This window comes from Solanum tuberosum, unplaced genomic scaffold, assembly GCF_000226075.1.
Source record: "Solanum tuberosum cultivar DM 1-3 516 R44 unplaced genomic scaffold, SolTub_3.0 scf00479, whole genome shotgun sequence".
Lineage (NCBI taxonomy): Eukaryota > Viridiplantae > Streptophyta > Magnoliopsida > Solanales > Solanaceae > Solanum > Solanum tuberosum.
In genome coordinates this window covers 342-6,899 of record NW_006239404.1, presented here as the reverse complement: position 1 = coordinate 6,899, position 6,558 = coordinate 342, and the positions used below count along the sequence as shown (strand labels likewise).

The window sequence follows — 6,558 nt, the reverse complement described above, 5'->3', positions numbered from 1 at the left end:
TATTTTTGTTACCTCATTTTCATTTATATACGGTAGTCTTGTGCATGTCCCTTTAATAGCTTATCATGCCTGAGTTTTTTTTATTGACATTGATATTTGTATTAATTTTGTAGAAAAATAGTTGAACGCGGTAGCAAGCTCGTCGTTGGGACTTGAGACAAATACAAATAAACATCAAAAATTGCTTCACCATGTGCTTGTTTTCTTTGAGCAAGTTTAAAAAATATCATCTATTTTATTGCAAAGAAAACTGATTTGTACTTCAATGTCCCTCGTCATAACTCTCCTAGTTATACTTCTTTTAGTAACTTTGTAGTATAATACAAACTTGGGCTTGAGACTTGAGTGTAGATATGGCCCAAAAGTGTTTCAAATGTCTCTTTACATAACTTTAAAATCCATAGAAATAATAAGCAACAATTATTAATTCTTCCATTAAATTTAAAGAAGCAACAGTAATAGATTAAAGGACATTAACTAGGTAACATACTTTGACATTTTATTTTCATAAAAAAAAAGAAGCTTAAACAGCAGAAAGGGTAATAGGATACCCATCTGTTGGAATGGCTAGTAAGAAAAAAGGGTACAATATTTTTTCTGAAGGAACCTTAGGCTCCCATCTAAAATTTTTAAGTAGATGATGAAGAAAAACAAGAATCAATATTCTTGCAAATTCTTTTCCAGGACAACATTCTATGTCCTCCACCAAATGGAACTGATGTATAAGGAACTTGTCCATTTTCCTTCAAAATCTTGAAGGATCAAACTTTGTACGGATTTGGAAAAGTATTCACCATTCTTTTGTGTAGCTCCAAAACTCAAATATATCTGCAAATTTATTTACATAACACATTCTAATTATATATTTATAAAGAGGACAAGAAATATTACAAAGTAATCATATCAAGGGTTAGACATGAATAAATTAATTTAATGTAGGGGTAAAGTGTATGCATAAGTTCTAAGTATTTTTAGATATACAATATATGGGATACATGTGCAACGCACGTGCTGAAAAACAAATACAAGCATTACTAATGTCAGCATTATTCATACATCATATTCTGCATTATTCTTATACACCCTGCCAAACAACCCCGAAAAGGGAAGAATACGTACCTTCCATCCTTTTGGTATGTAGAAGTCTTCATAAGTGAAGTCCTCTATTGCTTCTCTGAAAATACCTTGAACAACTGGTGTGTTTCTTAACACTTCATTCACAAAGCTCCAAGTTTTCCTCATTTTTTTAATGTCATTCCAACATAGCTCTTTCCTTGGCATCATTTGCATTGATATCTCATTTTGCTCTGTCAATTTACAATAAAGTATGGTCAGGATAGAAACTTTCTTCAAGATTGTTATTTTCGCAACACCTTAACCACTAGACTAAACATTTAACTTATGTCAAGAGGTGTCAATACTAGTATATATATTTATTAAATCAAAATTTGACCTCTATGTACAATGCAATTTTCCGATGAAGGGGCGTCTCTTGAGACCCCTTGGGTAAGGGTGACTCTGCCCTTGGGTGTGGACAAGTAAGCACTTAAAATTTGAATAAAATTGAACAAACAGACACATAACGTCGTTCTACATGTCAGTCCTATGTGGTGTCCTATGTGTATTATGTCACATAGGACACGTGTGTCTACTTGTTTAATTTTATACAAGCTTAAGTGTCTACTTCTGCACACCCAAAGTTGGAGGTCATAGATTGATGTCAGCTGAAAACAAGTTAAAAGACATATTTATATATTAGGCCTTACATTAAATTTTATGTGTACATGTAATTAAGGGTTCATCATGATTGAGGAAACTAGTAAATTTGAAAAACAAAAAATTAACTTGTTACAAGATGTAATTAATTAGCTCTTTGTGTAACAAATCATGCAATTTAAAAGACAAAATAAATATAAAATTACCTTGGATTATTTCATTGAAGAACTCAGGCATTTGTTGAAGGTACTTCATGGTCAAAGTAATAGTTGTAGCAGTAGTATCATAACTACCAATAATAAAGCCAAACACTTTATCCTCTATTTCAACCTCAGTCATGTACTTTCCATCTTCATCTTGTTCATTGATCATTTGTGTTAACACATCAACTTTTGACAAATTTGGATTTTCTGACAATTCTGCCCTTCTTTGTTTAATAATAACCTTCATTTGTTTCCTTAATTCATTCCCAGCTTTCATTGCCTTATAAAATGTTGTGCGAGGAAGATTTATGTCCACTGCCAAAAGACCTTGTGTAAAAATCTTGAATTTCTCATAAAGATTCAAGATTTTATCTGATTCTTCGATACCTATAAAGGCTCTAATAGAAAGAGAGAAAGTGAATAACTTAACTAGATCATATACTATCACTTCATTTTTCCCTTTCCAATGATTTTTCAAGTGCAAATGTGACATATTGTCCATAGTACTTATAAGTCTCTCTACATTTTGTGAGTTCAATAAATAGCTAATGACATTGTGTGCCCTTTTGGTGTCATGTTCAATAGGGACAAATGATGTAGATGGGAAGAGTTTTTGAACAGACTTGGGTCTCCAACCAATGATAAGCTTATTACCTTGAGTGAATATGAATTTGTTAGCTGCTGGACCTGAAAAAATAACAACTTTTTGGCCAAGTAATGAGGTTTTGAATACATGAGAGTTGTATTTTTTGGTTCTTTCTTGAACAAACTCATGGACCATTCCATAGTATAAAGTGATATAAAAAATTGGATGGTTTCTCCAATAATAGGCCAACCAAAGGAACCTGGAGGGATTTTTTCTTTAGGTTTAGCAAAGAAATATTTGAAAAAAACATAGATGATTATAGTTAATATGGTTGCAAAAGAGAGGAGCAAGAGGTCCATTTTGTGTACAACTCTTTTTTATTCTAAGTATACCATATTATATATATAAGTAGTAGTCATACAATATTTTCAATACTCTCCTCAATAGTCCTCATTGGCGTATTAGCTTATAACTCCCTCCGTTTAAAAATGAAATAATTCATTTTCATTTTTGATAACGCTATAATTTTAAACTCTCTGTATCAAATCGAACTAGGTCATTATTTTTTAAACAGAGAAAATACTAGTTATCAGTTCACATCTATTTTTCTTCTAGAGAAAATCCGTTAAAGCTTTAGTCATCATTGAATACATCCAGTTGAATTACATTAGGAAGTAGGAACAAAATTGAAACATAGGTGTTTGGTATTTTTCAATTTTCTTAGGTTTGGTTGATCAAAATATTTAAAAAATTATAAGTGATGTTACAAGTTCATTGTCTCCTCCCAACCTCATCCAACCCTCACCATCCTACGAGCTTCCATAACGTTTTGCCAGATAACATATAAATGCTGTTAGGATAATATTATTTTTCTTACTTATTAAATACTAAAAAATAAATAAGAGACTCACTCATTTTCCAAAAAAAAAACAAACATTTTTCTTCACACCAAATACACATATTACTGTTTTATTTTAGTAATATAATTAATAGAAGTTCAACCCTTCTTATCACAAGATCTGGTCAATAATAAGTGATTTTACATATGCAAAGTCCATTTCGTCAGCGGTGAATTTATAGTCTATAATACAAGGCGGGTGAATCTGTAATTTTTTTTCATAAAATTAGATATTTATATATATATATTTTAAAATTAGTATAACAACCATGATAGAAGAAAATTAAATGTTCCACTTAGTTAAATTTTTGTTTCCCTGTAAATTATAACACTTCTTCTTGCTCCGCATAAAGAAAATATTTTTTTGCGAATGAACAAGATATAGAGGAATTGTGTGCCAAATGCATGTGTCGTCTCTCTTATTTTTCAAGTATACATGGCTTCTCTTGTTAATTGTTATGTATAATTACTAGTTAAGTATAACTCAAACGTAAAGAAAATCATATTAATTTCTAATTAATTTTCTACTTGACAAAAGAAAAGAGGATAAATAATTTCAAATGATATTTCAGACACTGCAGCATGGGTATTGGTATATTACTGCATATTGTGTTCTGGGAGAATAATAGACTTTGACGGGTTAATAAAAATAGATTGTGTTTAAATCTGTTCATATTTCATGTGGGTCAAAATTGGATGCTTTATAAATGGGAAAAGGCATTAATTGTGTACTAAGCCGGCAGATTGGATATGGGTTGACCCATATTATATATGTATAAAATATAATGTTATTTTAAGTGCAATATTTTATATATAATTCTTTCTTGTGCTCAAATTATTTAGTGACATACCCGCGTTAATTAAATTGATATATATTCGTTCTCATAAATTTATGAATGAATACATTTAAATTTTCTTTTATTTTATTTTATATCTAAACTATTGGAAGTATGAAAAATAAATCTTAATGTTGACTGAACCAAATAGGTGTGTATACACATATTCAGGCACACACGACCAAACATTTTCATCCACGTTTTCTTCTTGTTGCTGACACTTATATTTTAAGTGTAAAAAAATACAGCTAAGCTATATTTTTTAAAAACTAGACTTTTAATTTTTAGTTGATTTTTAAAGAGTGAAGCTATGCTTTCAATTTATATTTTCAGTTAGAATTGTTACATGTGTTAGATATGTGTAGCTACTTTTTGTGATAGTGAACTTTATATAAAAAATAAAAATTGGGGATAGGGTAAGGGAATTACAATGTGGAGAATTGATCCTTCATCAATAAGATGAGAGTTTAGATAATCAACCAACTGAACTACTAAAATTTTTCGTCGTGGTAGATGAAGAACAGTAGGAATAATGTTTCTAACTGAATTCTTTATATATACAAGTAACGGCTTACTAAGACTTCTACCTATTCTAGAAAACAAATATATATACAAGGTAAAAGAGATATTCCCTTATTATGAATCCCTATAATTATATGGATCTCTATAATCATGATTTACTATAGTCATGTTGATACTCCTACAATCATGCTAACACTCCCCCTCAAGTTGGTGCATAGATATCTCTTATACACCTTGTCAATAACTCCATGTAATATCATCCTTGAGACCGCCTTTGTAAGAATGCCTGCAAGTTGGCTTTCTGACTTGACAAATGGAAACTGAATAATCTTTTGGTCCAACTTCTCTTTGATAAAATGACGGTCAATTTCAACGTGTTTAGTGTGATCATGTTGTACTGGGTTTTGAGCTATTTGGATAGAAGTCTTGTTATCACAAAGTAAACTTATAGGCCTTGAACATTCAATTCCAAGATCTTGTAGCACTCTTCTAATCCATAACAGTTCGCATAAGCCATGTGTCATACCTCGAAATTCTGCTTCCGCACTTGACCGAGCAACAACCTTTTGTTTCTTGCTTTTCCAGGTGACAAGATTTCCTTCCACAAACATGAAATATCCTGAAGTGGATTTTATGGTTGATTGATCTCCTTCCCAATCAACATCGGTGTAACCTTCAAGGGTGACAACCTCATTTTTTGAGTACAATAAATCTTTTCCAGGGGCACCTTTAAGATATCTCAAGATTATGTAAAGTGCTCTCATGTGTTCCTCAGTTGGAGCGTGTATAAATTGTCTTAGCACACTCACATCATATGCAATGTCTGGCCTAGGATGTGTTAGATAGATCAATTTTCCCACTAGTCGTTGATAACAACCTACGTCTACCAAAACTTTACCAGAAGAAATTTCAAGTGAATAATTCATCTCCATTGGTGTTTCAACTAGTTTGCATGTTTACATCCCTGTTTCAGTCAACAAATCCAACACATACTTCCGTTGGCATAAAGAAACTCGTAAATTCAATCGTGATACTTCAATACCCAGAAAATATTGTAGTTGTCCTAGGTCTTTCATTTCAAACATGGTGGCCAAATACCTTTGTAGTCTCTCCAGAATTACCGGTCTTAGTCTTCAACTTTTAGCTTAAAAAGGAATTTTTTTTCCAGTTGAGTCAAAAAGCTTTGATTGAATAAGAGCTGGGTGAACATCATTACCAGTCAAGACGATATCATCTACATACACTATTAATGCTGTAATTTTTTCTCCTTTATGTTTGATAAATGAAGTGTGGTCAGAATTACTTTGCCTATAACCAAGTAATGAATCATTACTGAGGTAAACCTTCCAAACCAGGCTCTGGGTGATTATTTAAGCCCATGCAATGATCTTTTCAATTTTCATATTTTTCCATCATGTACGGACTCATATGTAACACCAGGTGGAATCTTCATATATACTTCTTCCACCAGGTCACCATTCAAGAAAGTATTTTTTTACGTCAAACTGTCACAAAAGCCAATTTCGATTCAGTGCCACTGATATAGGGCTGGCAAGGGGACGGGGACGGGACGAAGGGGGACGGGACGGGATGGGACAGGGGACCAATTGGCTGGGATTTTGGGGGGACCGGGATTGGGGGGATAAAAATTCGTCCCATCCCGTCCCACTATATATATGGGATGGGACGGGAAATGGGATTTTTATTTTTTTATATGTTTATTTATTTGTATTGAAATTATATGTTATTGAATAGCATTTTTAGTTTATTTAGTTTTCAATAACATTTTTAGCTAAT

At 32.1% G+C, this 6,558-nt stretch overlaps 1 pseudogene; it reads right to left on the bottom strand.

Moving 5' to 3' along the window:
- Positions 1-515: 515 nt before the first annotated feature.
- On the bottom strand, positions 516-2,874 carry LOC102582272 (beta-amyrin 28-oxidase-like; annotated as a pseudogene).
- Between the last annotated feature and the right edge of the window lie 3,684 nt (positions 2,875-6,558).